This window comes from Peromyscus leucopus, chromosome 6 (genome assembly GCF_004664715.2).
Source record: "Peromyscus leucopus breed LL Stock chromosome 6, UCI_PerLeu_2.1, whole genome shotgun sequence".
NCBI lineage: Eukaryota > Metazoa > Chordata > Mammalia > Rodentia > Cricetidae > Peromyscus > Peromyscus leucopus.
Window position 1 is genome coordinate 10042834 of NC_051068.1, and position 21579 is coordinate 10064412.

The 21579-nt window shown below is 40.9% G+C and overlaps 1 protein-coding gene across 2 annotated transcripts in view; it reads left to right on the forward strand.

The window, feature by feature from the left end:
- Lrrc34 (leucine rich repeat containing 34) overlaps positions 1-21579 on the forward strand; it is a 49146-nt gene that overhangs the window by 5291 nt on the left and 22276 nt on the right. The gene's annotated exons all lie outside the window — the stretch shown is intronic.

Genomic DNA, 21579 nt, shown 5'->3' on the forward strand with positions numbered 1-21579 from the left:
TAGTCCTGTTTTAGCTCTTCAATCTAGTTCTTTCCCATCTCAGCTCGTTCCTCTCAAGTTCTTACCCATCTCGTTCTTCCATTCTCTTCTCTCCTCCTCCCGTGTCCCCTGCTTTACAGTTATATATCTCCCCAAAATCACAATCCTCCCCTCCACCCAGGACACTCAGCCTGAACTTCCTCAGGCAGTGATTGTCCGCTATCAGGATCAAATGGAGGGTTGATAAGAATTACAAAGAGGGGCACTAGTTGTTAATTACCACTTGTGACCCAAAGGGGAAGTGACTAATGAATTAACTAAAGGCTAAATATGGGTAACATCTAAGAAGAGGGATCTTACGTGCACAACTATAACCTTAAATGTGTTTGGTAAAGGATGTTAAAAATCTATAAGTTGCTAGGTCAATGGGAGAAAATAAAACTGTCTTCTTTTTTCCTGTGGCTCCTATCTGTTCAAGCTGTCTGCCGTTTACTGCAGGGTGGGGAAAAGTGTGCTCAGTCTCTAGGCAACTTGTGTACAGCTAGATGCCTCTGGTGATAGCTAAAGGGAGATCTGGAACTGGAGGTAAGGTTTGGGAAAAGAGGAAGTAAGGCTTAATTGGCACATCCGCCAGGCCTTCTCAAACAGGTAGCCTGGATGCTTAAGTCTGTTCTTAGAGAGTACAGAGGTATCTCTGATAAGGTACTTTCCTCCATCCGGTGATGGACCTGGCCAGATGCTACCAATAATGATAATTACAGGGAGGCTTGAACTGGGAGTTCTGGCTGAGCATAGCTGTTAGCACAGAAGTTTATCTAAATATTCCTAGAAGTGGTTAGGTAAGTAGCTAGAGGTCTATAAAGTTAGTAAGGCTGTAAGAAAGGAGGGTCTGAGCTAAATTGTGTAAAACTATTACTTAGTGTCCACCTGGCCTAGGCGGCGTCCTCTTGTGAATTTACTGTAAGTCAGGAGACTTGTACGTGGGCTGCTATCACTTGTTAGTCCTTGGAAGTTGGGCGCCCCCTGGGTGGTGTCTCCTTGTGGAATTTAAGTCAGGAGACTTTCAGGTGGGTTGTTATCATTGTTAGTCCTTGGCAGTTGGGCGTCCACCTGGGTGGTGTATCCTGTAGTCCTTGAAAGTGGCTAAGGGAGATAACTGGTTCCAGAGAAAGCCTTTCCTGAGGCTGTTCTCCAAATACCTGGAATGTGTATGTCCAGAGAGTGATCAGTCTACACTGTTAGCCCTTCTTAGGGAAAAGTCAGTAGGGAAAACTATGAAGGCACACATGATTTTCATAACAGAAGACAGCTGATATATAACAAGCCAAGTAACACCAAAAACTCCTTGGGATTTGGCTTCCTCTGGAGGAATTCCCTGATCCCTCCAGGTAGTGACTTTGCCATAACCAGCTGAGTTCTTATGATATATTTCTGCGGCCCGCAGCAGTTCCCCTTTTTTCATTTAGTTAAAAAAAATTTTTTTTGTAGGACAGTGAATATGTAGATAAGCTTAAGTTTGGAGATTTCTGAAAAATGATAAGTAATGATTAACATTGATATTTAATCAATATTGTACCTATGATATATATATTTATAATCAATAGTCTATATAGATGGCAGGCTGAGGATTAGTTTAACCATCTAATTGGCATAGCTGTATATAGTTAGAATAGCTCTGTCTCAAAAAGGGAGCAGAGGAATAACATAAAAATCTATCCTTAGCAAGTATTGCATGATATGGTCAAAAGTGTCTGAATACTATGATTGTGACTTATCAAAAAGAAATGGTTAGTTTGGAACATTAACTCTATCTATTATTCTTTGGTTAGTGGTATTAATTTGGCTAACCTGTATTTTAAGGAGGCATAGTTAACAAGTTACCTGAGTCATGGGCACCTGTGGGACCAAGGCTGCAGCTGAGGCTTACCTAATTTAAATTTGTAATCAATGCAATATTAAACTATTAGCTATGAGAGAACAGTAATAACCTGTGTCAGGGTATACATAGCAAGACTTACATACATACAATTCAGGATCATGGGCAGAACTTATACAATTAATAATAGAGCATTTTTAAGGGCAGTCCAGCCCCTGTGCTGGAAAGTTCAGTTCACAAAGAGGGGTACGTGACAAAGGGGGCTGTAGAGATCTCTCATGGTTGCTTCCTGCGGATATGGGGGCGAAGCTGGGGGTCTTGAGGCCTGGAATGCAGTGGAAACCCAGGAAGCGCAGGCTGTTTCAGGCTCTGTGAGACAGGCAGTGTAGCAGAATTTTCTGTCTCGTGGGCTGGAGGGCGTGACGCAGGGCTGGGCTGGACAGCACATCGGTGTGGGCTGGAGGGTGGGGTGCAGACCTGCAGCTAGACAGCATGTCCATGGTCCAGAGAATGACAACCTGTAACTCTTTAAATGGTTAGAATTTCTGCTGGAAACAAATATGTGTATTAATGGTAGAACATGCAGCTGAGGAGTTTTAAAGATGAGGAGTTTTAAAGATGAAACTTTTCTCTTAGGTGTACCTATGGAATATTAAATGCATGGTTAGCAGATAGGAGAAGGGGATACCAGGTCAGGGAGAGGGAAGGCTCCTCCCCCACCCAGAGAAGAAAAATTTTGTAAGTGGGAGATAAGAACTGTAGTTAGGTTGCATTCCTCCCAGTCCTTCTTTGGCTTTGAGCGTTGGCAAATTTTGATCTCCTGAAGCTGATTAGAAACTTCTTAATGGACAAAAGTCTTAGACATGTTAGCAATATAACAGTGGTAAATTTTGTCAGAGCAAAATTATGAATCCTTGGAGCCTCAAAAAAAACTTCAGGATAGCCAGAGAATGAACTCTGAAATGTGTCATTTATATATCTCTCAAGTCTCATTATCTTTTGACAAAAGTTAATAAAATGTATTTAGAACAGAATTGTTACTTCTAATCATATTTCTATAAGTTTTATATCATTGATGAACAGTTCATCAAAAGGATCTGGAGTTGTATCAATTTATTTATATTCAAAGCTCAATATTTAAGAATCTAGAGGTAAATAACAGCCTGTATTTAGTCTGGCAGCTTTAGAGTGCCTTTATTCTGTAGCGCCTAACTTATGGTGTGACCAGGCGATCCAGGATTCATAAAGGCAGGTCAATGTCCTGTGAAGATATGTAAGCATATCCTCTTCCTGACAGTATGAAAACATCAGGACCTTTACAAAAACCAGTGAGAAGATCACAGAGGCTTAGGTGTAACTTTGTGACTTGGCCTGGGGGTAATAAGGAATGCCTGTAGTGGGAGATATGAAAAATCTAAGCGCCAATTCTTAAGAGTTCTTGAAGTATAAGTAAGGCTGTTGTCTATATGAGTTCTAGGCATTCCTAAAATTGAAAAGCAGTAAAAATAAATGGTGTATTACTTCTTATTTCATAACCATAAATCATAAGTAAGCCTCATGGTGAGCTTCCATAGGGAAAGAATTTGTAATTGTTGGACAGACATAAGAAAAGGTGCCAGTATATCCTGTAGAGTTATTTGCCATTCTATAGACTCATAAGTTTCATAGTTTGACATAAATATAATGTCGTCTGTGCAATGAAATTATTGTAAGATACGCACACACACACACACACACACATACATACACACATATAATTATTAGGTTGGGGGACTGTGAGGAAGCTATAACTGACAGTTCTGAAAGTTAATCTGTATTGATAAAATGAGGAATTCTGTTCAAAGAATGAGTCCTGGATAAACAGAACTCACATTTCCTGCTCTGTATGTCGGCTTTGGCCTCCATCATGGCAGGGTGAGTAGGCAAACAAAGTATTTGAAATGCTGACAATCTTTAGGGTGAGGAAGCATGGTAAAGAAGCAATCTTGTACATCTATGGCAATTATTTTTTGGTTTCTGGGGATGGTCGTGGGAGATGGGAAGCCAGGCTGTGAGGTTCCCCTTGGCTTTAATAAATTATATTTAATTTCTTAAGGTCTTGTAACAGTCTATAATCCTGATATTCCTAATTAAAAAGATATTTGGGTGATTTAAAGGCTGATGGGGGGCTTTATATGCCCAATATTTAAGTTTTTCCTCCACCAGACAGGTAGCAATTACAATTCTCTCAGCATTTAAAGGTCATTGCTTAACCCAGATAGGAGCATCAGATTTAGAAGTATTGGGATCAACAGTGGACAGTGGCCGGCCCCTTGGATAAATTTTGATACCTTAGGCCATGTCTGTCATTTAAAATTTCTGGAATAAAGGGCCCAATTATGCCTTGAGCTTGTTTACTCAAGTTCCTTTAAGTTTAAAACCCATCTAATGCATTTGAGATGATATTAGTTCATAGCAGAGATTAATGGTACATCCATTTGTTACAGTATGTCTCTTTCCCATAGTGTGTTAGGTATGGTGGATGACATATGGGCAAAATATGTCATAATTTTATCTATCTGACCATCTTAATATTTTTGAGTTGCTAGCAATAATATTAGGTTGACCTAGGCCTATAAGAGATGAAGGAGTAATAGTCATCTTAAGTACTTGGCAAATCTTTTCCTGAAATATAAGAAACAACCGTGCTTATGTCTAGCAAGCCAATTACTTTTCCCCCTGTATTTTAAGTGTTTAGTTGGTTTGGAATATTTAATTTCCTGAACCCAGAAGGCCATATTGCTGGAATCCATACCAGCAGCTCCCTTAGGCGCTGCCCTGCATGAATCTGAATTGTTTTGTAGAGGGTTGTACAATAATCTTAATTTCTTTAGTAAAGTCAGGATCAACCTTTACTGGGACAATTTTTATACCTTGTACAGCAGAGGAGCTACAGCCTATGTTTAGCCCCAGTGTCCCTACTGGGGAGGTCCAGACTCTTGTGTTAAGGCATATAAGTCCATTCCTTAAGCTTCTGTATCTTAGACCTCAATAAAAACTTTATCCATAGATCTAACTTAGGCATACATCCTCAGTATCTCTAGGTTATTACTGAGATTCATGTATCATTAATAACATATCTAGATATTTATGTGTTACATTGATCTATCCTAATAATTGGCAATTCATATATCATAAGTTATTTTTCAACTTTCCTAAATATTTTCTATATCTAAACCTTTATATCCCTATAAAAACTTTACATCCAAAAGCATTTATGTCATTTTGAAATCTGTTAGGTGAGGTATCTTTTACTTGAAATTGGATAGCAAGGCAAATTATCTTTAAACCTGGTAAATGGAAATATAATCTAAATTATCTCAAAGCATAGTTTGGACAAAACCCTGGCAATGAGGGGTATGGCAGTTTTGTCCAAAGTGTAAACTTTTTAAATGTTAGGGGGCTAAGTAATTAATTGATTATATGAAATTTAGCATACATAGCATGTATATAAATATGATTTTGTATACATTAGAGAATTTGATCATTTATGATGATCAAGTTTTAATTTGTATCCTGAAAATTATCTCTAATAGCTTATAGCTTAAGTACAACTTATCCTTAACAGTTTACAGTTTAGGTCGGCCAATCAATCAATAAGTTTTATTTCTTAATTATCTTTAATTAAAGTAAACTTATTCTTAACAATTTATAAGTTAGTTGCCCTTATAAGCTTAGAACTTTGGTTTTATACCTGTCAGTTTAGCCTTAAAAATATTAAGTTTGTACTGAAATTTTTCTTTAATATAGAAACAGGAACTCTTATTCAAAAATATAGTATATGAGGAGAGTAACAATTTAATAAATCCTTTAAGGTGTATCATGAAATGAGATAAGCACAGTAAATTTACAGGCCCAAACTAAAACAAAGGAGGAGGATTTTTTTTTTTTTTTTTTTTTTTTTTTTTGTAGCAGTTGCAGCCTGTTTGTCCAGTCTGTATCAAGCCAGATAGCCACGCCACCAGGAATGGCAAGGTGAGGAGAAGGGTGGAGCCCAAGTGAGCTGAGATGCAGATAGCAGATAGTTAGGTTCAGAGAGAAGAAGGCAGATGTTTAGGATTCCGACCCCCAAACGTCTTCAGGGGTCTGATGAATCCATACAGGTCGTAGTAGGGCGTCCCCTAACCAGGACCTGTTTTTTTGAAATGGGTTAACTGAAGTTCTTGTACTTGGCCAAGATTTTTGTAAATTACCAAGAACTTAATAGTCAACCCAGAAAAAGGAAAGAGAGAGAAAGAGACACTTTTTTAGGAGAGCTGGGAGTTGCCATTAGTTTTTAAATCGGCACAGGCTGTCAGGCTTGTACAGTTATTTAAATGAAGGCTGCTGGATCAAGCTTCTAGTTAACAATTAGAAGTTTACAGCTCAAGTTCACCTTTGGATTTCAATTAATTTTAGCAAGAAAGGCTGTTTGTAGCAGGATGCTGCTACTACTATGGAGAACGTAGTGAACTTCATTAGCTCTGGTTTATGCTCTCAGGAGGTCTGGTAGTGTGAGAATATTGTGTTACCTCCTTGTAAGACCCTGAATGAAGTAATGGCAGGTTTCTCCTTAAAAGGGAGGGGTTAAAATCTCTGCCGCTTATCATATTCTGATGGTAAATCAATTTCATAAGGTTGGTGGCTTTTAGGGGTCTCCTAAATCTTTCCTTACATTTTTTAGGGGGGGCTTTATGGAATTAAGATAGTCTTTGCTTCCTTATCTAAGCCTGTAAACAGACTAGAGCTGACTGAAATGCCTTTCGTCGTAAGCCTGTGTCCTGTAATTTCTATCAAAAACTGATTCTCTTTTGACTCGTTCTGACTCATGGTGCAAGAAGGATTTTTTTTTTTTTTTTTTTTTTTTTTTTTTTTTTTTTTTTGAGACAGGGTTTCTTTGTGTAGCTTTGCGCCTTTCCTGGATCGCACTCTGTAGACCAGGCTAGCCTCGAACTCACAGAGATCCTCACAGATCCTGTGGCTCTGCCTACCGAGTGCTGGGATTAAAGGCGTGCGCCACCACCGCCCGTCCGCAAGAAGGATTCTTAATAGGGAAGGGAGATATTCAACTACTCACCACAAAGAGGCCTGGGGTTCCTCCCGGTCTGCAGCACCTTTGGTGAGGTCCGTCGGTAGCCGGCACTTCAGGGGTCACCTTTACGACTCCCCGGAGAGACTGCCTCGTCTCTGGACAGCCTCCGCCAAGCACACCACTGCTTTTTGAGTGTGCTTGGTAGATTACTCTTCCTGAGACTGGGTACCCAAGGGCGCCAGGTCTTGTATAATATTAGAGGGACCAGCCTTAATATTATACATCCCAGGGGCTCAGGAGAGAGAACTACTAACGGCGAGGACTATTATCAGGAAATAGAATCTCAGCACACCGAGTTCTGTAGTCCACTTGCTTTAATTCCTCTGGCATAACATCCTTTATACACAGCTTCAGTTCTGTTCTCATGTCTAGCTCCTTTCTTGCCTGATTTTTCTCTATATTTATCTACTGTCCCCTCTAGGTTCTATCTTAATTCCTTCATCTAGTTCTGTCCCTTCTAGGTTCTCATCTATCTAGTTCTTTCTCCCATCAGCTTCTCTCCCGTCTCCTTCTCTCTCATCTAGCTCTTCCTCATCTTGTTCTTCCCCATCTGGCTCTTCCTCATCTTCCATCTCGTTCCTCTAGTCCTGTTTTAGCTCTTCAATCTAGTTCTTTCCCATCTCAGCTCGTTCCTCTCAAGTTCTTACCCATCTCGTTCTTCCATTCTCTTCTCTCTTCCTCTCCCTGTCCCCTGCTTTACAGTTATATATCTCCCCAAAATCACAATCCTCCCCTCCACCCAGGACACTCAGCCTGAACTTCCTCAGGCAGTGATTGTCCGCTATCAGGATCAAATGGAGGGTTGATAAGAATTACAAAGAGGGGCACTAGTTGTTAATTACCACTTGTGACCCAAAGGGGAAGTGACTAATGAATTAACTAAAGGCTAAATATGGGTAACATCTAAGAAGAGGGATCTTACGTGCACAACTATAACCTTAAATGTGTTTGGTAAAGGATGTTAAAAATCTATAAGTTGCTAGGTCAATGGGAGAAAATAAAACTGTCTTCTTTTTTCCTGTGGCTCCTATCTGTTCAAGCTGTCTGCCGTTTACTGCAGGGTGGGGAAAAGTGTGCTCAGTCTCTAGGCAACTTGTGTACAGCTAGATGCCTCTGGTGATAGCTAAAGGGAGATCTGGAACTGGAGGTAAGGTTTGGGAAAAGAGGAAGTAAGGCTTAATTGGCACATCCGCCAGGCCTTCTCAAACAGGTAGTCTGGATGCTTAAGTCTGTTCTTAGAGAGTACAGAGGTATCTCTGATAAGGTACTTTCCTCCATCCGGTGATGGACCTGGCCAGATGCTACCAATAATGATAATTACAGGGAGGCTTGAACTGGGAGTTCTGGCTGAGCATAGCTGTTAGCACAGAAGTTTATCTAAATATTCCTAGAAGTGGTTAGGTAAGTAGCTAGAGGTCTATAAAGTTAGTAAGGCTGTAAGAAAGGAGGGGTCTGAGCTAAATTGTGTAAAACTATTACTTAGTGTCCACCTGGCCTAGGCGGCGTCCTCTTGTGAATTTACTGTAAGTCAGGAGACTTGTACGTGGGCTGCTATCACTTGTTAGTCCTTGGAAGTTGGGCGCCCCCTGGGTGGTGTCTCCTTGTGGAATTTAAGTCAGGAGACTTTCAGGTGGGTTGTTATCATTGTTAGTCCTTGGCAGTTGGGCGTCCACCTGGGTGGTGTATCCTGTAGTCCTTGAAAGTGGCTAAGGGAGATAACTGGTTCCAGAGAAAGCCTTTCCTGAGGCTGTTCTCCAAATACCTGGAATGTGTATGTCCAGAGAGTGATCAGTCTACACTGTTAGCCCTTCTTAGGGAAAAGTCAGTAGGGAAAACTATGAAGGCACACATGATTTTCATAACAGAAGACAGCTGATATATAACAAGCCAAGTAACACCAAAAACTCCTTGGGATTTGGCTTCCTCTGGAGGAATTCCCTGATCCCTCCAGGTAGTGACTTTGCCATAACCAGCTGAGTTCTTATGATATATTTCTGCGGCCCGCAGCACAGCCCCTTAAACATATAGTTTTAGTGTGGTTCAGTTTATATAAGTGTGGCTCTTACTTGAGAACTTTGAACTCATTAAAATACTAAATAGCTTTGCTTGGTTATGGTGGTACCCACTTGGAACCTCAGAACTTGGAAGGAGAGGCAGGAGGGTGGCTGAGATCAAGGGTAGTCCGGGCTACACAGGTCAGACCTTGTCTCTGAAGGAATGCGCCCATTTCTCTTTCTTTGACACCTGGCTGCAGTACAGCCTGACCCAGTCACCTTCCATCCCTACTGCCATGCCCATCATGGCAGGCTGTTTCCTGATCTGTGAACCAGACACCACCCTTGCCTTCTTCAAGTTGCTTCTTGGCAAGGATTTGGTCACAGCAAGAAGAGATATAAGCAATACAGAAGATTGCTACTGAGACAGTATTGCTGTGATAAACTTCTATAGTCTGTAGGCCTTTAGAACTAGTATGTGGAAAGAATGTAGAAGCATTTGGGACCATGCGCAGGTGTAAGTGGGGTTTAATGAGCCATTGTGTTGGGAGTTTGGAAGCCCAGGGTGCTGGTAAAAATATGGACACTGAGATGGCTTGTCATGCAAGCCTGGTGACCTGAGTTGTTCTATGGAATCCATGGTAGAAGGAGCGAACCAGCTCCCAAGAGTTGTCCTCTGCTGTCCGCATGTTTGCCATGGCAGGTGAGCACACCTGAGCACGCACGCATGCGCGCGCACACACACGCATGCGCGCACACACACACACACACACGCACACACACAATGATGATGATGGTAATAGAAAAGTAAGGGGTTGGAAAGATGCCTCAGAAGTTAAGAACAGTTGTTCTTGCAGAGGACCCGGGCTTGGTTCCCAGCATCCACAACTGTCTATCACTCCAGTTCCAGGGGATCTGACACCCTGTTCTGGTCTCTGTGGGCCTCAAGCACACAACTGCTGCACAGATGTATACACAGGCAAAAGCATAAAATAATAATAAATAAAATCTAAGAAAGAAAGAGAAATGAGGACGGGAAGCCAGGGCTTGTGAAGGGAACAGACTCCACCAGGAACTGCCTTAGAGAGCACGTGTGGTGTAGTCTGGCCGAGAATCTCATTGTCTTCTATGTCCTGAGATCTCGAGGGAGGCTGAAGTCAAGAGTAATGGCCCAAGTTGTTTGGTGGAGGCAATTTCAAGACAATATAATGTCCAGGCTGTGTGCGGTTACTGCTCAGTCAGGGCTCTTAGTCAGATTTACAGTGAAAGACAACAGAAATCCTGGAGAGAGGCACAGTTTGGCTAAAGGGCTGGAGACAGCAGGAGCTGACAGAGCATCTGTGACTGGTAAGGCGAGTGCCATCATAAAGAGAAACCTCACACTTTTGCACCATGCAGTAGAAATATTGCCTTGACTGCAAGACCGTTGGGTGGAAATCTCCAGGGTGTAACAAGGCAAGTTCATCTGAAAGTACATGTCTTTCATGTAAGAAAGAAATACAATCTTCAGTGTACCCTGTTGGAAAATGGGCACCTAAGGAAGTTTTCTCTCCAGGTTCAACTATGATGGCATGCAGAGGCTGCTATAGTCCAAGGAGGCCAGGTTATATCATGAGCTGGCAGCCGAACTCAGGGGCATCTTCCCTATAGTGGAGGTTTTGCAGGCATGCAAGATACAAGCATGGGAGGTTTGTGAAGACTTGCACCACGGCTCCAGAATAACACGGAGGCCATACAAGGTGCAGCAGGGTCAGATCCCTCCGTGGGGCTTCTGGTCTGTGTGTGAAGACATGAGGGGTGGGGGCTAAGTGGTAACAGTAAGGCGGGGTATTGGAGACACCAGAAATATGGGTTGTTTCCTGAGGAAACCTGTAGGCAGCAAGAGGAGCCGGCCCTTGAAAGAGGCCATAGTTGCCACAGGGAACAGGGCTGGAAGGGCAGAGTGATCTAACTCCAGCGGAGACCAGATGCTGGACATGCAGCTTCAGGTTTGATCTCGCTGTCGTCTGACCCTTCCATGTCCTCTCGTATATCTCTGTTGGGATGGGAGAGTACTTGGTGCTGTTGTATACTGAAAGTGTGTAACTTATTTTGACATTTTACAGGGGTTCACAGTTAAGAGTACCTTGAGTCTCAGAGCAGACTTTTGAACTTAGACTTTGGAATAAAGTTGGAGCTGCTAAGACTTAGTGGGGGATTGGAATTGAGCTTGGTGCATGATGCTTACAAGATGGCCATGTGCCTCTGAGGACCAGTGGTGGGTGTAGTTTATAAGAGATTATGTTTGGGTATCAAGTTGACAAAGAGTAGATTTATGTTTAAATTTATGTTCGACCTGCCTGGACTTTGGATCACACAGTAGACACCTGTCAAAACAGACATTTGCAGAGGTTTAACTGAGGAAAACAAATCTATCATAAATGTGGGTGGCACTGTTCCACGGGCTGTGGGATTTAGAGCGAATAAAACGTGGGAAAGGAGAAAGCCTGATGAACCCCAGCACTCATCTCTTTGCTTCCTGACTGTGGTTGCAACGTGACCAGACACGTCACTCTCTTTCTATGATAAACTCTACCTTCAAACTGAATGGCATGCCCACACAAGTCTTTTCTTCCTTAAAAACATTAACAAAATTGGTTGCAATGTAATTTGCATATACAAAACATATTTTCTCAATGTTTTCAGTTCAAGGGAAAATTTTAAAAGTGTGTTTAGAGAGGCTGGGAATGGTGGCGCATACCTTTAATCCCAGCACTTGGGAGGCAGAGGCAGAGGGATTTCTGTAACTTTGAGGCTGGTATGGTTTACATACATAGTTCTAGGCCAGCCAGGATTACATAGTGAGACCCTGTGTATAAATAAATTTCTTTACAGAGTTGCATAATCACCACCACCACTATTTTAAATATTTTTTATGTGTATGTATACATATGTGTTCACTTGGGGAGGGGTTTGCATGCATATGTGGGTGCATGTGCCTGAATGCTTGCATGTGGAAGCCAGAGCAGGAAGTCCAGTGTCTTCCTTTATCACCTCGACATTATTGCCATTAGACAGTCTCTTGTAAATGGGAAGCCTGCCATTTAGATTAGGTTGGCTAGGCAATGAATGCTCAGGTGTCTCTGCACCCCAGTGCTGGACTTACAGGCATTGCAGCCATGCTTGGCTTTTTATCTGGGTGCTGGGGATTTGAACTCACATGCTCATGTTTGCAGAACAGTGCTTCTCTCTACCAAGCTGTCTCCCAGCCCCTGTTTTTAGTATATTCTTATAACCTCCAAAGAAACCCTTCCACCTGTTAGTGAAGCCTTGCTTCTGCTCCTCAGCCTTCACAGCCACTAATCATTTATACTTATTCTGGTTATTTCATATAAATAGAATCATATAATAGATGGCTTAGTATTGTCAATGTTGTAGCACAGTTTGAACTTTTTTATTTGTGTGTGTGTGTTTTGTCTGCATGCATGTCTGTGTACCATATGCTTGCCTGGTACACTAGGAGGCCAGAAGAGGGTGTCAGGGTCCCTGGAATTGGAGTTATGGATAGTTGGGAACTGCTATTTGGGTAATCAAACTTAGATCCTCTGGAAGAGCAGCCAGTGTCTTAACTGCGGAATCATCTCTTCAGCCCCATAACAAATTTTTTATTGTTCAGTGACATTCCATTCTGTGTGTATATCACATTGTGTTCATCTGTTGATGGACATTTGGGCTTTTACTTTTGGCTGTTATGAATAATGCTAATTTGCACCTTCATGTTCCTACACAGACAAATATTTTTGATTGGTGGAGGGTATATGTAGTAGCACTTTCTCATTAAGACTGCCAGCCAGCAAATAATGACACTGAGACTTATTATTAGTTATGAAAGCTTGACCTTAGCTTAGGCTTTTTCTCAACTAGCTTAAATTAACCCATATTTTAAAAATCTATATTCTGCCACATGACTCAGTTACCTCTCCCATCTTGTTCCTAGTCTGCTGGCAAAATCCCACCTCTCTTCTTCCCAGAGTTTTCTCTCTGCCTGGAAGTCCCACCTATTGGCTAGCTATTGCCTAGCTATTGGCTGTTCAACTTTTAATTACACCAATCACAGCAACACACCTTCACACAGTGTGCAAATAACTTGTAGCAGGTATATACCTAGGAGTGAAATTGCTGGGCCATGTTATAGCTCTGTAAAACATTTTGAGGAACTGCTAAATTGTTTTCCAATGTAGCTGCAGCTTTGAACACTTCTTTCGACAATGTGAGTGTTCTAGGTCCTGCCATCCTCAGCACTATAGTTATCTCAGTAAGTGTGTGTGAGGAGGCCCCAATGAATAATGGACTTCACATTTTCCCATGGTTTTTGTGTGTTCTTCCTTTGGAGGAACATTTGTTCAAGTCATTTGCCCTTTTTTAAAGCCTAGATTTTGTCTGTTTTGAGATGATATCTCACTATTTTGCTCAGGTTAATCTTGAACCTCTGTTCAAGGGCTCCTTTGGCTTCAGTTTTCTGAGCACATAGACCTACAGTGGAGCATCTTGTAGCTGGCTGGTGGTCTTTTGGAGTTGTAAGTGTTCTTCATATATCTAGATATAAGACTCTATCAGATTTATGATGTGAAAATATTTTCTCTCACTTTCTTGCTGTTCTTTGAAACAAAACGTTTTGATTTTGACAAAACTCACATTTATTTAGTTGGTAGGATCCTTATGCCTGTAGTGATCTACCTAAGGCAGCTTTGGCTAATCCAAAGTTGCAGTTTACATTTCTATTTGATTCTAATAATTTTCTTTTATTCACCCACTATGACTTAATTTTTGTATATAGTGAGAAGTAGCAGTCTAACTTCATTCTTTTATATATGGATATTTAGTTATCACAAGGACATACATGAAAAAACTATTCCTTCTCCCATTCATTTGTCTTGGTACCTTTTTCAAAACATCAGTTGGGAAAGAGAGCAAGGAGAAGTATATGGGGTTTGGAGGGAGAAAAGCAAGGGGGAATCAATATAATTCTATCATAATCTCAACAAATAAAAAATAATTTTTAAAAACTTGGTTGAACAAAAATGTAAGGCTTATTTCTGTGGTACTTTCAAGCTCTATGAATCTGTCTGTCTTCATGCTAATTCCATGCTGTCTTGATTCTTAATTGTAGTTTTTAAAAATGAAGACATGAGTCATGTATCTGTAATAATTTTTCAAGATTATATTGATTCTTCTGGGTCAATTGCATTTCCAGACAAATTTTAAAAGCACTTTGTCAATTTCAGGAAGAAAAGCAGCTGGGGTTTGGACTCTAATGATTCAAGTCTACGGATAGTTTGGGTAATCCTGTTGTTTTAACAATGTCAACTATTCTAGTCCGCAAACATGGGATGTTCTGACAACTCGGCTCATTTCCTTTGAAGTATATAGTGGTTTACATTCTTCAGTGTGCAAATCTTATCCTTGTTTTGCTAACTATATCCCTTATATTTTATGCATTTTGATTCTACTAAGATGGAACAGTTTCATTTTTTTAAAGGGGGTCTCACTATGTAGCCCTGGATGGCCTAGAACTATGTAGACCAGGCTGGCCTCTACCTCAGAAATCTGCCTGTCTCTACCTCCTGAGTACTGGCATTAAAGATGTGTGCTGCCTCACTTGGCTTGGAATTATTTTCTTAACATTACGTGGGGTTATCCATCTCTAGAATATAGAAATAGAATTGATTTTTAGGTAAATCTTGCATTCTGCTCTCCCTGAACCTATCAGTTTGAACAGCTTTTTTGGAGACTTTCCATATATGGTAAAAGATCATGTTCTGTGTGATGATTTTATCTTTCTTTCCTTACTTTCTTTATAGCCTCTGGATTTAATTTTGGTGGTTCACATGTGCCTAGGAACATATTCATTTTTTCAGATTTTCCAATTTGTTGGAATATGTTTTCAAACTTTTCCTTAAGAATCTTAGATTTCATCTTGTAACAAACCTTTACCACCTCTAGCTTTGATGAGAGTTCTCTAGGCTCGTCTGGCTTAGGGTTTGTTACTCTTGTTCATCCTTTCAAAGAGTCAATTTTTTGTATAATGGAGTCTGTGGGTTATCCTTTCAGTGTCCATCTCATCACTTTTAGATTTGGTTCATTCTTGCTTTGCTTGTGTGTGCATGCCCACATGTGTGTGTTTATGTGTGTGTGTGTTGTATACACATGTGTCCATGTGTATGGAGGCCAGAGACTGATGCTATGTCTTCCTCTATTACTCACCACCTTATTTTTTGAGACAGGGTCTCTGAGCCTAGAGCTCATTTTAGCTAGACTAGCTAGCCAATGAGTCCCTGGGAACTGCCTGTTTCGCCCCTACCTTCCCCAGGGTAGGGGTTACTGATGCACCATTGTGCCTGTGTGATTAGGGTTGGAACTCAGTTCCTCCTGCCTATACAGTGAGCATTTTACCCATTAAACATCTCCCCAGCCCCTTTGTTCTTATTTTTCTAAGATCTTCTGGTGCATAATTATCTAGTCCTCTGATTAAAAATAACAACATCAATCGCTGATTAAGAAAGTGTACCACACACGTGCCCAGAGGCCAATCTGGTTGGGGGCATTTTCTCAGTTGAGGTTCTCTCTTCCCAACTGACTCTAACTTGTGATAAATGAACACAAAACCAGCAAGCACAGAATCCAGCTTAGGTTGTTAGACTTGGCAGCAAGTCCCTTTACACACTGAGACATCTTGTTGGCTCCTCTGACTTTTTTAATGTGAGTACTCATGGCTACACGTTAAGAACAGCCTTTGTTATATCCTAAGGTCCTGAGAGGTTGGTTTTTCGCTGGATTCTAGGAATTCTAAATACCTGAGTTCTTTAGTGACCCACTATCATTCCTGAGTGTACCCTTCATCTCCATGCATTTGTACTTCATTGTACTTTATCTTGCCATGAATTTTATTCCACTATGGTCTGATAGGATACAAGACATTATTTCAATTAAAAAAATAGAAAATTACTTTGTGACTAAAATTTATTTGCCTCATGAAGTCCTACAGGCTGTGGAGAACACTGGGTATTCCACAGCTGCTAGAAGTAATATCTTATAGATGTCTATGAAGCCCATTTTTTTTTTTTTTTTTGAGACAGGGTCTTGTGTAACCCAACCTGGTCTCAAACTCACTGTATAGCCAAAGATGACATTGTATGCCTGATTCTCCTGCCTCTACCCCCAGAGCGCACACACTGGCATGCCTGGCTTGTTAAATCCACGTTGAGCTATGGCAGTTTAACTCCAGTCTCTTTGTTGATCTTTTTCTCTGACATATATTTGATGAGAGTGGGATATTGAAATTATAGATTATCATTGTATCCACTTTATGTCTGGTAGTGTCTGTTACACATGTACTTGCAATCACTGCATCTTCTGGGTGGAATGTTCCCTAATGATTCTGTGGTGGTCGTCTGTTTTCTAAGACTGACTTGTTTCTTAGGCCGTGTTCAGTCCTGTGCCTTTGCTAAGGAGGTGAGCTGTTTTCAGACAACAGTTGGCTTTTTGCTTTTAAGATTTATTTGTTTTTATTTTGCCTGCACTTGCTGCTCTTGCAGAGGACCTGGGTTCTGTTCCCAGGATCCACACAGCAGCTCATAACTGGTTTTAACTCTAGTTCCAGGGGATCCAATACCATCTATTGGTCTCCATGGGCACCAGGCATGTACACAGTATATGTACATGCAGGCAAACACCCATACACATAAAATAAAATTTGGAGTTGTGGATGTATCTCAATGACAGAACTTTTGCCTAACATAGTGGTTCTCAACCTTCCTAATGCTACAACTCCTTAATATAGTTCCTCATGATGTAGTGACCCCCAACCATAAAATTATTTTGTTGCTACTTCATAACTGAATTTTGCTACTGTTATGAATTATAAAGTAAATATCAGGTATGCAGAATATCTGATATGTGAACCCTGTGAAAGGGTTGTTCAACCCCACCCCCAGGGGTTGTGACTCACATGTTGAGAACCACCAGCCTGGCACATATGAGGCACTGATTTCGATTCCGAAGCCCCCCCCCAACAAGTGGGGAATGATGGCTGGATAGAGGGCTGCTTCAGGGATGGGGGAAGGGTTTGGGAACTAGCTGCAGTGTTGGCTACACAACACGGTGAATGAAGTAAATGCCATTGAACATTTCAGAATGGTCAGTTCTTGCCATGTGAATTTCAACTCAGTAATACATTTTTCTTATGAAACAAATTTATAGAATTTCCAATGAAAGAATATTAAAATCTCCTTTATTTCCTGGGTATTTGTTTCTTGGTCATCCTTTTTAAAATATTCAGCTATTATGAGACATTAGAAGTTACTGTAACTGAATGGTCTCGACACAGGTGTGTGGATTCACGCAGATCCGTGGAATGAAGACTCAGAGGCATCTTAAGAATGATTCTAGCCTTTCATGGCTGCAGGGAGTCCAGCCTTGAGGGACTGAAGCATTTTCCCTTTGCCCAGGGCATTTTTATTTACTCTCTATTACAGTTTAGCCAGTTAATTTCCATACCTTCAAAGCAACCTAAAAAGAGCTCCCAGAGACCAAATGCCAAGTACAAATTACTTGATTTATCAGTTATCATGGTCTTCTGGGTTTCCTGAACCAAGTTTTGCATAGGCCTTTGATCCTTGAGGGACTCCCTGATCCTTGACTCTCAGACAAGATTCACATAGGGCGATAAGAGAAACAAAGGTGTGGTTAAACCAAGGAAGGATTAGGGCCAGGCCCTACTCTCTGGAACCAGGCCAGGACCTCAGCAGGAATGCACTACAAATCCCCCTTTTCCTTTAAAAAAAATCAATTATCTCGAAGGTTATGTAGCCTTACAGTAAATATAGCCTTCTTCCTATCTATTTGTCTCACAATCTTATGTAAGTAGACTAAAACACATTTTAAAGCCAATAAAGTTACTATTGCTAGAACAAGGGTAATACCTGCTAGGATAAGAAATCTATTAAAGTGATTTGTAGGATTGAATGAAGCTGTAGTATCTGCTAGATTTTCCATAATGTCCATTCCTTTCATATCAGGTAACTTTTTTTTGCAAAAGTTTCTTTGATTTCTTTCTGTAAATCAAAAAACATTTGAGAAGAATTAGGGTGACCCAAAAAAAATGCATCCTAACCTTTTCCCAATCATATTTGCTTTCATTAAATCTTAAGGGTGTGATACAATAACAACAAACATTCCAATCACATTTTAATTTTACCTGTTCCTTCAAAATCTCTAACTGATCCTCTAACAACACAACAGCTTGCCTTAGTTCAGCTAATTCATTTACTATCTCATTATCAATCTTATTTTGCTCAGTCCAAAGTTCTTCTGAATGTCTATGCCAGTGTCTGATGAATTCAGCGGTTTGGATTTCTTTATGAAGCACCATTCCAGCTGTCGCTGCCATCGCTGTCAATGCAGTGATTCCCACAATAACTGCAACCACCAGTCCAGCCATACGATGTGTTCTTTTTAATATTCTTTCAGCGAGCTCCTGTACCAGGATCACCATGCCATGATATTGGTGAAATTATTAAGGCCACTCCACATAGTTAAAAGGAGATTTATTTAATGGCGTCACTTACAAATGAAGGGATAGGTAGGTTGCAGGGTCTGGGGAAGGTGTATCACAGTCCAGCGGTGTTCTCTGGAGCTCTGCTCGGTCCACCTCCACCGTCCAGGGTCCAGGATCTGAGAGCGTGCTGGCCCCTCCGGATCTCGGGTCTTCAGTGTCCTCTCCTGGCCCTGCCTTGTAGGCGTGACAGTTACCAAAGCCTCAATGGGGGTTGGAACTTCCAGACCAAAGCTGGAATGGCTACCTACTACACCATGACCTCAACAACATTAGTACCCAAATTGTTGGCCTTGCTCTAAGAATATATAAACTTTCAAAGGTCAAATTTAAAAACATACTAGAATTAACACAGGTATGAAGGACATTGTTCCCAAGTGATGCTGTAATTATTTGGGTGCCATTGTACAGGTCCCTTTAATAGCAAGTAAGGTAATGGTACACATGCCATAATGGGATGGCTTTGATTTAGTTGAAAAGACAGTGTACTTATTATCTTTAATGTTTATTTTTCCTTCCCACACCTTAAGAGGGTGGAAGGCACTTTCCAATTTCTGCAAGTTAGTCTGAATTGAATCACCCAATTGTAGGAGAAGACTTGCCATTCCAACTCCATCCACTGAGTAGGTTCATTAATAGAAGCACTGATTTCTACAGTTCTATTTATATTATACCATTTCCATTTTAACTCTGGGTGAGAATATTTTCTTTGAGAGGAGCCATAAGGCTCTAATCAATGATGTCTCCTTGGGAAATATTAATTAGCACTCAAGGTTTCTCACTCTTACACTGTTGCCAATGTACCCAGTCAGATTCCTTGTTGGTAACCCTCATCTCACAGAACGGTAGATTTATGGAATTAGTAGTATTAATCTTTTGTTCTTTAAAACAGGATGCATGAAGCATATAAAACTTATTACCATAATCCTGGGTAGTATTGACTATGGATAGCCATACTTGAGAGGTTATATTTAGGCACTGAATTCCATTTCCCATGCAAATGGAATTCCTTGTACTCCAATGGTGTAATTGTCAGTCACTTTACCCTCCTCCATTGGCTGAGCGGGACCTCTGTTGTCGTAAGGACCAGGTAGCCAAGAAGATTCATTAACCATTACAGGAATTCTTGTATGTTAATAAAGGAACAGCCTTATTTAATATACTTGCCAGGGGCTCAGAAGGTAAACCTACGAGTGGTGAGAATTATTTTTGGGAAATGAATCTAAGTACACCAAGTTCTTCCGTCCATTTGCTTTTTTCCTCTGAGATAACATCCTATCTACACAGCTTCAGGTCTGTTCTCGTGCCTACCTCCTTCCTTACCTGATTTCTCTCTATATTTATCCACTGCTCCCTCTAAGTTCTATCTTAATTCTTTCATCTTAATTCTGCCTCATCTCGGTCCTTCTCATCTTGTTCTTACCCAGCTAGTACTTCCCCATCTGGCTCTTCCTCATCTTCCATCTCGTCCACACGTTTTCTTTGGTCAAAATCCTCCTTATCCCTCTCTGTTCTCTGTCCTCAAGTTCTCTACCCTCTCTTCCTCCCCATCTCCTTATACCTCTATGTTCTATCCTTCTCTGAAAATAAAACTGCCTTTTTATCCCTTTGACCCTTATCTGCCCAAGCTATTTATTATCTGCTGTTTTTCTGCAGGGTGGGGGAAAGTATGCTCGGTTGCTAGGCAACCTGTGTACAGGTAGATGCCTCTGGTGATAGTTAAAGGGAGATATGGAACTAGAGGTAAGATTTGGGAAAAGAGAAAGTTAAGCTTAATTGGCACATCTGCCAGGCCTTCTCAAATGGGTAGTCTGGATGCTTAAGTCTGTTCTTAGAGAGTACAGAAGTATCTCTGATAAGGTACTTTCCTCCATCTGGCGATGGACCTGGCCGGATGCTGCTAATGGCAATAATTAGAGGGACGTTTGAACTGGAGTTCTGGCTGAGCATAGCTGTCAGTGCAGAAGATTATCTAAATATTCCTAGAAGTGGTGAGGTAAGGAGTTAGAGGTCTATAAAGTTAGTAAGGCTGTAAGAAAAGGAGAGTCTGAGCTAAATTGTGCAAAGCTATTACTTAAGCTCCACCTGACCTAGGCAGTGTCTCCTTGTGGAATTTACCTTAAATCAGGAGACTAGCATGTGGTGATCTGGACTGTTATTTCTGTTAGTCCTTGAATGTGTTATCTGATTCCAATTGTAAAAGGAGAAGAATGGATGGGCCTGAGGAAAGGAAGTCTTTCCTGAGGTTGTTCTCCAAATACCTCGAATGTATATGTCCAAATAGTGATCAGTCCACACTGTTAGCAATTCTTAGGAAAAAATCAATTGGGAAAGCTATGAAGGCACACATGATTTTCATAACAGAAGACAGCTGATATATAACAAGCCAAATAACATCAAATGTTCCTTGGAATTTGGCTTCCTCTAAAGGAATTCCTTGATCCCTTCAGGTAGTGAGTGGCTTTGCCATCACCAGTTGAGTTCTTATAATATATTCCTGTGACCTATAGCAAGGAATATTCATATCCCCCCAACCTACTGCTATGTTAATTGGAGGATGGGGGATGTAAGCCCAAAATTATGATCCATCCCTTTTACCTGCACCATTACCATGGAAAGCATGACAAGAAATAAGTTTGTAGCATTCAGAGGCTTGTGAGTCATGCAAAGTATCCTCTCTCCTTTGTCACACAAACTCTTCAGTTGTCCCCAGGTGGGAGGATCAGTTGTTTGTGGCAGAGGTCTCGGGTGTCTCCACTTCAGCAGAGACGATCTGCAACTCAGCATCTTGGAGATGTCTTTTGCTCATGGCAGATTTTTATCAATTTCGATGGAATCCACAATTTATTATCTCCTGTGGAAACATAAGCATAACCTCTGCCCTAACTTAACATTTTCCCTGGACTATTTTGGTGTTAAAATATTTATAATACATGGGCTGACTCGATCCAGCAATTCTTTCCATAACTCAATGTTGTTCCTGTTTCATTAGCATTTAAAAACTTTTTTTAAAAGATTTATTTATTTA